This window comes from Ostrea edulis, chromosome 9 (genome assembly GCF_947568905.1).
Source record: "Ostrea edulis chromosome 9, xbOstEdul1.1, whole genome shotgun sequence".
In the NCBI taxonomy this organism is placed as follows: domain Eukaryota; kingdom Metazoa; phylum Mollusca; class Bivalvia; order Ostreida; family Ostreidae; genus Ostrea; species Ostrea edulis.
Window position 1 is genome coordinate 57,375,286 of NC_079172.1, and position 13,612 is coordinate 57,388,897.

Here is a 13,612-nt window from a genome sequence, read left to right on the forward strand (position 1 = left end):
TACACGAGTTTGTACATCTATATGTAACGGGAAGGCATCGTGTATACGACACCAAAAATGTAAAGCAAATCCTGATCCACACGGCATGCACCAAAAACGTCACAGGAAGCCTGTGTGTATACTGGGACTAACACAAATCTAGCTTATCCCAAAGCACAAGTTATATTGTCATAAAAAGAACTCGCTGTCAATAGTACTTGGGATCAGAAGGATTTATCATACTATATAAATTATGAAACACACCGTTTCCGTGTCGTACTCAGGTTCGGTAACGATTCCCAGATTATGTTCAACACGATTGATTGATTGTTTTACGTCCCTCTCGAGAATATTTCACTCATATGGAGACGTCACAACTGCCGGTGAAGGGCTGCAAAATTTAGGCCTATGCTCGGCGCTTATGGCCATCGATCAGGGAGGGATCTTTATCGTACCACACCAGCTAACTGTCGATATCAATACGATATCGTTGTGAGAATCATCGTAAACAAGCACGACAATATAGACTCGATATAAATTTGATATTGTCCATATCATCGATATCGAATTAGATCTTGGACATGTATGCAAAGGACAACAGCATTTAGTTGCCTCTTACGACAAGCAATGGTACTGAGGACCTATTCTAACCCGGATCCACACGGATTGAATTACGGTACATGGAACAGTGAAAGGTAAGAAATATTGACTTTATACAATATGCTACACCATAGGAATTTTATATGGATGAAAAGTGGAGGATATGTGCAACAATAGTTTGAAATTGAAAACTTTCAAATTTACTTTATTCATTTAACCCCCCTGCTGAACTCGAACAGTTTTATTTTATTTAGTCAAAAATGCAGTTTTAGTAAAAAGCAATCTGGGTTTTTTTAAAACCCGCTGGACTCGAACCATCAATTCAGCAGTTGACATGCTACATGTAACCTAGTGAACTACTCAACTAGGCAACAATATTTGAAATGAATAAACAAATATTGCTGATATTTATATTTTCATCCATGTTTTAAAAGGAAGTCAGCCATTATGACAATAGAGAGTATCTCCTTAAATGCCTTCCGAAATAAATAAAAAGTATTGTAGACAAACTATGTAATTCAAGTCGAATCAACATAAAAAAAAATGTCACATTCCTCCCCTTTAAATGGACACGATTAGAGCTGAACATTTTCATATTTTATTTTTCCATTTTCAACGTTTAGAATGCTTAACTAAGGTATTTCTAGTGGTCAGCAAATAATTTGAATGTCAGTTGTCGTAAATGGGTGATACTGAGCTCACAATTCTTTGGAAATGTAAAAAAGGCTCGTGCCAAGGTTTTGTTTACATAGGTTAGATGTGCTGGTAAAGGTTCGTTTAAAACAGATTTTTCAATTTACAAGTTAATTCTTAACAATAGTTTCTAGTGTTTAGCACATCTTGTTTTAACATGCTATTTTACATAACGTTACCTATATGTAAACAAAAACATGGCACGAGCCTTGTTTACATAGCAAAGAATTGTGAGTGTTGTATCTCACGTGTAACTCAAAACCAACCAACTGGGTGCGAGTGAAAAACCTTCGTAGATGTGGTCTACATGTGCTGTGATACATGGACTGTCTGGTGTTTTCTGAATTTTTATAGGTCACTTCCTTAATGCCAAACGTATTCACACTCTGAATTTGTTTTTATTTTTTATTTTTGGTTTTAAACCCTCATCACAATGTTTCCTCTGTTATGCCGCAGCTTGCATGAAAAGTGAAGATAACGAACAGTGATCAATCTTAAAACCCCTATAAGCAATACAAAATAGAGAGTTGGGCAAACGCGGATCCCTGGATATACCAGAGGTGGGATCAGGTGTTTAGGAGGATTAAGCATCCCCTATACGGGATATCTGATCTAGAAAATTTTGGAAACTTCAGAAGAAGTTGCAAAAATTATGCGTCACTTGGGCAACTCTTGTATACAAATTGGTTATGGCTAAAGACAACTCATTTCTGATTCAAAAATATCTGCCTGGTTTGAAGATTATTTTTCAGAATGTTGCAAATAAATGCCCTGGTACCAAAACATGAGATATTGGATTAGAATTCTGAAGTTTGGCAGCGGAGATAAAACAAAAGATCTCCAAGACCCCCCCCCCCCCCTCCTTTTTTTGACATCGCGTTAAATTATCACATTCAACATTTGTTATTAGTACATGCAAAGATCGATTAATTAGCTGGTCACTTGATATAGTAGCGGTGAATGATAGTGGAAATGCAAATTAAGGTTAAATTGATGAATTGAATTTATACATATACTGAAGGTTACCCCCACCACCCTCTTTACGATTTAGGGGTTTGGGCAGAACTGCTTTTCTTGACAAGATTTTTCATATTAATGCAAGGTGAAGATAACGAACAGTGATCAATCTCATAACTCCTACAAGCAATACAAAATAGATAGTTGGGCAAACACGGACTCCTGGACACACCAGAGGTGGGATCAGGTGCCTAGGAGGAGTAAGCATCCCCTGCTGACCGGTCACACCCGCCGTGAGCCCCTTTTTTCTTCGTTTGTTACCCACCCAACAACTTTCAAATCCGACGGTAGACTGTCCCTGAACTCACTATATCTGTTAATAAGTAAGTTACATGTGCTTGTTCACTGAAAAGGTTGCCCAAGTTCACACAGAAAACTTGATATCGTTGAACATACTAAATATTAAAACTGGGACGGAATCGGAGACGAAAGAATGGTTCCGATATTCCGTATTGACCGGTCACACCCGCCGTGAGCCCTATACCTTGTTCAGGTTATCCGTAATCAAAATCAGTGCACCAAGAACGGCTTAACAATCGACATGAAACAAGTCAGACAGCATTTGACCCAATGATAGGTTGTATTGATAAACTAGATTGTTATAACGACCATATAATTTGCTAAATGCTGATTTTAAACGAGACTGCTGAAATCCCTGTACCATCAACTTGTTTGTCATTAGCCTGCCTCGATTTAAAAACTGATCATACGCAGAACAAGTTCTTGCATATTGACTAAATTGAGAGATATAAACACCATATGCAGGTGATAATGGACTATTGTTACATAGATATGGGAAGCTGACGATGGAGAAGCTAACACCATCCCGTTTATCATAATGTTGAGTTGTTAGTTTGTCGCTAATATATATTTTCATTAAAATATCTAAGTATGAAGCAGAAGTGGATGACTCTGTGGTGTCTTTTATTTCGAGTTCACTGGGATATATCTAATCAACATATGGATGAAAATTATTATTGTTACTGGGTAAAACGTCGTCGATGTATCTAAATGTCGCATTGAAGGCCACAGCAAGAGATGTTTTCTTTTCGCGTAGAAGTTTTTGAATAAATTCTGCTTCATAAGAATACAAAAATAGGTCAGCTAACAAAGGAGCACAGTTCGTGCCCATCTGATGGACTCTCACCAGACTTGCGTCTACGTGATCAAATTAACACCTATGAGCTATCACTACTTCCTGGGGATTGAACCTCTTAGTTAAAATAGACTAGAGTAACTCATAGTCAGTTCTCTGTTCGATTGTAAGATCACCTAAACACTGTTGACCTTGCTCAATATATGACCACTTATTCCAGGAAGAAACCTGTTCAAAATGGTCTATGAAGTCGTTCCACTCAATTGATCTACCATCGAACTTGTCGGGTTCCTTCCTAACGGGATGACTATGGCGAGAAGCTGTGTCTACAGATGGGTGTCTATCTGAGGGAAGAGTGTAGTGTTTCTACATGTAACAGGATGACTATGGTGTGAAACTGTATCTAGCTGTGTCTACAGATGGGGGTCTATCTGAGGGAAAAGTGTAGTGTTTCTACATGTAACTACCATTTCTGAAAGGCTATAGATAATTCTAACTCTTCTTTCTCTAAATTCGTAATCTGTCTTGAGTAATGTACACATATCAGAGGTTTTATCATGTGAAGATACACCGAAACCTACAGGAGTTAAATACCTATATGTATAGGTAACTCTCTTATCTGCCTTAGTACCCTGATCATCAGTAACATCACCTGTGTTGGGGTTATAGGAGAACTATGAGTTAAATACCTATAGGTAACTGTCTTATCTATCTTAGTACCCTGATCATCAGTAACATCACCTGTGTTGGGGTTTTATCTAGGACTTTCTTCTCTCATACTATTCCTTAACCCTCTCATAGCATACAATCAGCTCTTGAAACTCTCCATTTTTCTCTCATCCTTACTAGCTGGCTCTTTTTCAAGGGAACAAAACCTTGAAGGCTATCATTTGATAGGTGAGTATGGGCACACTGAACATAAGTTTTAGGCCTTGCACCATTATGATTGGGCATAGATGAATGGAAGCGAGGTAAAGCTGAAGACATGGTCGAACGACACCAAAACTGTAACGGGGAGGCAGCGTGTACACGGCACCAAAACTGTAACGGGGAGGCAGCGTGTACACGGCACCAAAACTGTAACGGGAAGGCAGTGTGTACACGGCACCAAAACTATAACGGGAAGGCAGCGTGTATACGGCACCAAAGTATGAACTGAGTCCTAATCCTCATAGCCTGCACCAAAAACGTAACAAGAAGCATGTGTGAATACAGGGACTGAAATAAATCTAGCTTCTGCATAAATAAATATGGTTTAAGAATAGCTGATAACAAATAATAAGTTTTCCATGGAAATTATTGAATGTAACAAGAGAGAGGTGTGTATCCAAAATAAAAGACAAGAATTACGAAAAATATGTACCTTAATAACAATACAAATCTAAAATTAGGACACTAATGGGCTTCCATGCACTGTCAAAAACATACAATTTACTACACCAACGTGTCCCCACACGCCTCAAAGTAATACAGTTCAAAGGTAAATATAAGTGCTGAGGTAGCCTATGAAAAAATACTGAAGTAAGGGATATCTAATTCTACCACGAACCAAAGTAAACCTTGACTCTGCTAGGGTATCTACATTTTGTCAAGAAAGTGTAAAAACTGTTTCCGAACTCTGTTCATTTTACTTACTGTATATTGAAAAACTCTACTCTACATAAATGAATAGAAACGAAGACGAATTTTTGGAAAAAGCCTAACTTTAGTTCTTTATCCTAGCAGAGAGAGAGAGAGAATGAATCTCTCTGGGTATTACACTGACAGACCAATAAAATACTAAGATTAAACACTCAGTCTGATAAGCCTTATAACCAATGAAATTGCTGAAAACCAATAACGTACGAGAAGACTGACAAAGTGGTGAGTATAATGAATTACATACATGTAGAACATTGAAACACAGAAATATATTCATTTGACTTTATACAATCTTAGATGCCTTCCGAAATAAATAGAAAGTATTAAAGACATAAAAGTCATGTTGTATATGCATTAACTGTAATCCAAGCACAATCAACATCACAATTGTCACATACATAATGGTGTAGCTCTGAATATTAACCCTTTCTCTACCGGTACTTTTTAGAGGTTTTTAAAGACAAGATGACAGTGTCTTTTAAATCGATTTAAATCAATATGTGTCTTCATTTGATGTAGGCATATGACATATAATTTTGTTCACAATTGGACGGAGAACAATTTTCTAAAAATGTTGTCAGGATATTCCATGACCTTAAAGAAGTCTACAGGGTCAAAGGTCAAATAAGTGCAGATTTTTGAAACATTTTTTTTTCAGAAATATATATATCATGATCCCTCTCACTAGATTAGAACCAAAAATAGGAAATTCTAAATGTATGAACTGATGTGCCTTTTAAAATACTACAACAACATTACAATCAAATTAATTAATTTTATTGACATATAAATATTTTTGGTTGCTAAGTAACAACACTCGCAGTGCAATTTTGACCAAAATTTGCCTTTCTGCAGTCATTTGATACAATTTAAACATAATTGCATATATAATATGTAGGCAGATCTTAATGATTTTAAATTTTTTTTAACAAACATTATGAACACATGGGAGATAATTAAGGTCAAAGGTCATAAATTCAAAAGTTGTACGTAATGTACATTGACATCGTTTTTTAACAATATGATGTTCTGTGAATATCTTCCACTAGATAGAATACTGCAACATCAAAAATAAAGATCTTTAACTGTTCATTCAAAATAATTTGATTTTTTTTTTTACATCAAATATATTTGGTTGCTAAGCAACAACACCGTAACAAATGTTATCATAAAGTACTACCCGTTTTTCCTCTCCACGTAGGAATGTTCAAGTACATGTACTTGCTTTGAATCACTATATCTAACTGCACTTGCATCATGTTTAACAAGAATGTGCTTATTATATGCAACCTTTTAAAACCTCTGGTGGTTAATTACACAAGCCATTTAACATATTGAAACAAAAATGTACATGCAGTAAAATATTCCAGATTTTAAGAACTACACACATTTTATGTGTATTGCATTACATTCACTTGTGATACCTCTGACATCAGAAAAAAATATGCATTGAGAACACAGTATATTAATAATTTTCTCTTTTTACATGACAAATTTGCACAATTTCTAACATCTTCCCCTTCTTTACTGTGCCATTTTTTAAAACAATTTCTGTCATTTGATAAACAAAGAGGAACTTGACATGATACACAAAATACAGATGTCTTATAACTTGGAACCTTCTCATTCATAAAAATTGCCTCAGCATTACAAAATGTACAGTCTTTCCTTTTATCTAAAAATGCAGGTATACATGCAATAGGACTTTCTTTTGATACACACTTTTCATTTAAAAAATGAGAAATTAACAGCAACTCAAAACTACCAGGACCAAAATCAATGCATGTGCGCGTAAGTAAGACACATTATTTTTGTTGATGCTATTCAATAGGTATTTGATCGATATACTTACAGTATAAATTTCATATTGTTTCCATCATTTAACAGAGGTGTTTACCCATAATTAAGAGTATCAGTATTATATGATGTTTTGTCAGTATTTTTCAGTAGTATGCGATGTGAGCACCGCGTAGCGGTGCGAACCTGCTAGGGGGGGGGGTCTGGGGGCATGCCCTTCCCGAAAAATTTTGAAAAATTAGATGCAAAATCCTGCTTTCTGACAGTTTTTAAGAGTCATTTTTAAGATAACAAAATAATAAATTTGGTTGATTTTTTTCTGTGACTTTTGCAAAACTTAATGGCAAGTTCATCTCGGCAATTATTTCACACATCATAACCTCAGCCCGTGTAACTGACCGTTTATGTTCTTTTTCCACTGACTTTTGAGAGACAAAAGATGCCATAGACATATTAGAGTTTTTCATAGTGTTCAATTCCTTATGAGTTTTAGATTCAACATGTCTTTTGCAATCGTTCTTTCCTCCATGGCTGCATGAAAAATCACAAGAACACACGTTGCAGCGCACCATGCACACGCCACGTTTGGAAGACGTCAAACATGGCCACAGTTTTGAATAAGACTCCTTATATTTCTGATCACTTGTCTGTCGTCGTTTTTGTTTCTTTGGAGAGTGTTCATCATCAGAAGAGTCCAGCGGACTCCCCCGTTTCGACATTTCATTCCTTCTGCACGTTTCCCGCAAAAACCTTCGATACCTACTTTGAAAGCAAGTAACAGGAACGATCAATTTAGATGTATTCCGATAGACGCTTAAGTCGTTATCTCTACCGCGTTTTAAATGTGCACATTTAATAATGCTCTTTCAAGCATTCCACTGAAAAAAAAAATAATAATTTCGGAAACGGATCGGAAACCGTATTTCCGTGAAAAAATCCGTAGTCCGTATTTTACATTTAAAATCCGTATAAAATACGGAAAATCCGTAGTGGTAAACACCTCTGATTTAATATAAAAAAGTTATGGTGATTTGAAAATCGACCAATCAGCATACACGTGCTGGAAAGTAATTTTGACTATAGATTTGAGTTAAGAACATCAAGATAAATTTTTAACCTAAGTTTCAAAAGATTCTGTTGAAAAACAAAGAAAGTCATGGTCATTCAAAGAAATGAACCTTCAAACGACAATGCACGTGCATGCGCATGTGCATTTGCAATTTTTATTACACCGATATGTAGATATTTGGCACATAGACAAAAAAGTCACAAGAAGAAGGAATAATAATACTAAGAAACAGAGTAAAACCAATATGTTCCCAAACTCCGTTTGGGGAACATGATATGTTTTTGTATCTTCTATGTTTCGCATGTACATTTATGTGATATCTAGTAATGCAACAATGGGTTTCACCCTATACACAACCTCAAAAGTCGTCCCATCTGAATGCCAGGTTGTCGTTCCGGGTGAAAAGCCACAGTTCTTGGATCCGGTGCCCCTGTGTCCTCTACATTAGCATCCTTCCAATGCATGTCTGGATTTGCCAATGGATCCTCGCTAGCGGAAGATAACTGGGAACTTCCCACTGAGGACTGGGATTCCAATACCCTTTTTAAAGATGAAAAAATTATTACAATTAAACATTCCTGATCTAAGCTTTAAAGCAATGTAAGCTTCAAGGAAGCAGTGGATAGCTTCGCTTGGAAGTATTGGTCAATTCATTTACAAATAGAGATGCCCAGTGGCGGCTTTAAGGGGGATGCAGCCCCCCCCCCCCTTAAAATTTTCAAAATTAAGGTAAATCGTAGTATTGTGCTCAGAAAAATGTACTAAAGAATGTAAGAAGCAATAATTTCTTCCACTCCTGGAGAAATAAATGACAAAATCTATTGATTTCTTGAATTACTTTATTGGGAGAAGTTAATTTTTTTTCAAAAACTATTAAAATTTGCGTCATTTTATTAATTTCACCTCATAAAAAAATGATAGAAAATAGTACAAAAGACTAAATAGGAGATATATTTAGTCAAAATTAGAGAAATCTAGGCAAGATGGGGCACTTGCTCATCATCTCATAGCACACTGGTTTTGAATAATCAAACTATGTCTCAGTAAAGGCCTCGGTTCCATAGGACATAATCATTTCAACGATAGGCCCAGAGCATTCTAATACTAACAGCACACCAGCACCAGCAGGTATGGATAACATGTGATTTATTGTCATATATGATTAACTACATGGGTATAAAATGCATGTACTTAGATACAATGTAAAAGGGAACCATGATTTTTCTATTAGCCTTTCGAAAATCGACCCCCCCCCCGCATTTCGTTTTTGCTACAATATGAAAAAAAATAACTCAAATTATGATATTGAATTATATCATCACAATATGATTTTTCCTAATTATTCATGTTTGAATTTTTTTTGAGGAAATAGAAAGATAGGATTTTGATCAACATAGAAAATCAGCACACGAGCGCCCATGAATGCCGGGCCCGGACAAATTGAACACATTAAATCATATATGTTCAGCTCTTAATAAAGAGTTGTATGTTGCATACTTGGTGTAGATATCATACATATAGATACTTTCTTTCACGAAACGACAAATTATGGCATCATATTGTAAATTTCCATAAAACGACAAAACCACAAACAGCTTTTCGCGCACTTTTTCCTAGTCCTCTGTGACTACATCAACTTACATGTCATTTATAGTGAATGCAGAGTCGCTTGGATCGTCATCAAATGTATCCTGCAAAAGGAGGTCCAATGCATCTTCTTCATCTGACGATAGCAGGTCGTTTTCCATAGTGAAGGTTGAATATAAGCGTTAAAGCGTTGAAATCTTAGCGTTCGCTGTGTTGTTTTCAGTCAAACGGAAACACGTGTTACTCCTGCACACTCAGTAAACCCCGGATCCGGATCACGGAAAAAAGCGTCGGACTTGTTAATTTTTTTCTTTGTTTTGGCAGAAAAAAAATTATAGCTATACCGAAAAATGTTACATGATATTTATATCTAAATCTGATGTATTTTTTTTTCCAATGTATACGTACTCTACCGATACATTCTCAATATGTGTTTCATGAACTTACAAATGATTTGTGTAAAGTTCTGATATATAGATCTACTTGTATCAATAATGGTTTTATTGGGGTTTTTTTTTTTTAAAGCAGAGAATACCAGGGTAATTATTTCATACATGTGTGTATATTGATTTAGTGTATCAAAAGCAAGTAACCAATAGAGGTCAATACACATATTTTACACTACCTTATTGTGCGACGCGGGTCGATCGGATTCAGCGACGTCATTTTGTCAGTAATTTTGATAAAAACCGCACCGCATGTCCCAATTTCATTTTATCGTTGTATAAAAACTACCGAGAATTATAACACGAATAAGGGCTCATAAAAAAGGAAATTCCCTCTACTTTTACAGGCTGTATTTACTTTTCCCTATTTCAATATACGAATATAGGTAAAACGCCGATCTGTTTTAAAATTGAGAAATTAAAGCGTAAGAACACGTATGTGTGCAAACAATTGCTATTTTCTTATTACATTGCCGGGCATTATAAATAATTTTTATATACACTGAAGGCAGGGAATATATGCTTTTCAAACATATAAAAAATATTGCATTCAGAGGGACAATAAAAAAAAATGGTATCGAGGGGGAAAATGACCTTGCGACAAAGCGTTGCGTCATATTTAGACGAAGCCATCTTTCACTTTAAATGCTTTTATTGATTTAATGGCTTTATTTACTTAATTAAAATTTACATAGTTAAAAAATAGAGAAAATTTCCAAAAATATGATATATAGATCATATATCTTATGGATGTAGTTTCAAAGATTTAGAGGCACTCTTTTTGCGTAGTCTTGTTTTTACGCGCCATCGGTCAAATTGACCGGTACGGTAGAGAAGGGGTTAAGGTATTTCAACTCTGACTACAACTAGGGTACTAGTTTGCACCAGAATGACATAACTTTAGGCTAGGCGTACTACACACACTGCTGTAAGATGAAATTATTTTTACAATTAAGATAATTTCGCTTGTAATACTTCAATATGTGCCGTCAAAGCCAATTGAAAATTCAATTATCACTGACTGAAGACTGGAGAAAATTCGAGTAGAGGTCAAAGTTGATGAAATGGTGTAACGATCAACGCCCTTAATTTGTAGTCCAAGTAGAGGGCTCTCCAATTATCATTATTTTGCTCAGTTATATGAACTAATATCAGAGTGTTCTTATCTCGCTTGAGCGATTTGACAACGAATGTTTCAGGAGAAATGAGTGACATTGTACATGGGATTAATAGTACATGTAATAGGCACGTGTTTCAATGACCCTGATACAAGTGAATCTGGGGATGTATCGGCTTAAAATGTGTAAATCAAGAAAGATGTATTTTCTGTGGGAATTTTTAAAATGTTACTTTTACGTGCAAACTTAAGTTTTCTCTTATTAGCAAGCATAAAAGTAACAATTAAATAGTTATCTACGGGTACCTGTAAAGTTCGAAACGAAACGAAACGAAATCTACCGAAACGAAACGAAACCCACCGAAACGAAACGAAACCCACGGAAACGAAACGAAACCTAACGAAACGAAACAGATTGTATAACCGAACTCTTTTAATTATAATAATTAAAAAATGGTATCGTAGACCCCTGTGAAAGTTACCACATATAAAATTCGCCTCCCCTTTGATGTAGGCTTTCGGCTTGACTGTTACAAAGTTTTAAAAGTTGGAAAAGGGGGGGGGGTAAGCACAAAGTACATATCCGTAGTTAATTAAATACCATGTACAATTAGTTTTGGATCCATAAATTTCAGAACCGAGGGTTACAGTCTCAGAGATCTGGGGAAACACATTATACGAGGGGTGGGATCGCCGACGTTGGATCCGCCTTTGGGCATAGATACATTGTTTGAAGAAGCTCATGTCTGAGAAAATTGAAAGCAGGAAGAGCTCTTAACCTCTTATTTTATCTCTAACTGCTGAGGTGCGAGTACTTTCAATAATGGAAAAACTCTATACATGTGGGGTGTTGTTAAGACGGGGAATTGAAAACGGGACGGAAAACGGAATTTTTTTAATGCAATAATATTAGGAGGAGGTCGGCATTTTGTAAACTGAAAAGGCTTAAGAACGAGGGAATTTTAAGCAGAAATCACAAAGAGAACGAGAGGACATATTCAGAATCCACCGTTTGATATACTACATACAAATACACAATATCCACATGTATACATATATTTGTCTTTAGAGCAAAAAATACTGAAACATGTATTTATGTCCAAAAGCGGATCCAACGGTCCATCCCTCGTTTAGTGTGTTTCCACAGACCTCTGACCTGTGAGACTGTAACCTTCCGTTCTGAAATTTATGGATCCGAAGCTAATTGCACATGATATTTATGTACTTTGTGCTTACCCCCCCCCCCCCCCCTTCCAACTTTTAAAACTTTGTATCAGTCAAGCCGAAAGCCTACATCAAAGGGGAGGCGAATTTTATTTATATGTGTAAACTTTAACAAGGGCCTAAGATACCATTTTTAATTATTATAATTAAAAGAGTTCGATTATACAGTCTGTTTCGTTTCGTTGGGTTTCGTTTCGTTTCGGTGGGTTTCGTTTCGGTAGATTTCGTTTCGTTAGATTTCGTTTCGTTTCGATTTCGTTTCGCACTTTACAGGTACCCGTTATCTACATGTATTTAACAGTAAACTGTTTACTATTCAACATTTTAGTATTGAGTAGTTAACTATAATTCAACTGGAAGTGTTGAATAGTCAAACTATTCAATGACTAAACACAATGGATGACGTCATTGGAATTTTTTGAATATGGGTGAAAAATTATGGACAACAAACCTTTTGTATGTCCTGTTCTTCGATCAAGGCTAAACAAAAATCGTCTCAACATCATGTGCAGAATTACAGATACAGATAGATTTTATTGCCCAAAAAACGGGCCCCTAGGGGCTTAAACATGTATAAACATTGCAATTAAGTACAATATGTTTGATCAACAACTAAAGGTACCAAGGGCGATGCATAGGGAACATACTGTCATATTATTATAAATATCATTATTATCTCTGTATCCATTTACATACAGCTTTAAATCATGAAAATGTAATCATAAAAAAGGTAAACAGATTTCTTTCACCTCGTACCAAAAGATGGGGTTCGTAAAAAGGAGATTGAAAACCTTAATATATTTGTAATACATATACCTGTACATAATGGAAAGTGAAGATAACGAACAGTGATCTATCTCATAACTCCTATAATATTATATACCTGTACATAATGGAAAGTGAAGATAACGAACAGTGATCTATCTCATAATTCCTATAATATTATATACTTGTACATAATGGAAAGTGAAGATAACGAACAGTGACCTATCTCATGACTCCTATAATATTTAGACTCTCAATACATGAACTAGTCACAATACTTAAGAAATGAACATCACTTTTGAGCTGTTCATGGTCAGTATGAACGGATTTGAATTTGAGGCAAAATCTGTGAATCGCTAACGCGATTCACAGAGAATTTGCCTCAAATCCAAATCCGTTCATATTGACCATGAACATCTCTAAAGTGTTGTTCATTTCTTATATTTATATTCAATTACTATATCACCCTTTGTTTACATTGCTTCTATTTTGTTGCATAAAACGAACTCCTAGCCTCCGTCACAGTTGTTATTGTGACGTATGTCAACACATAGACCTGACGTCACATTTCGTCTCACCCT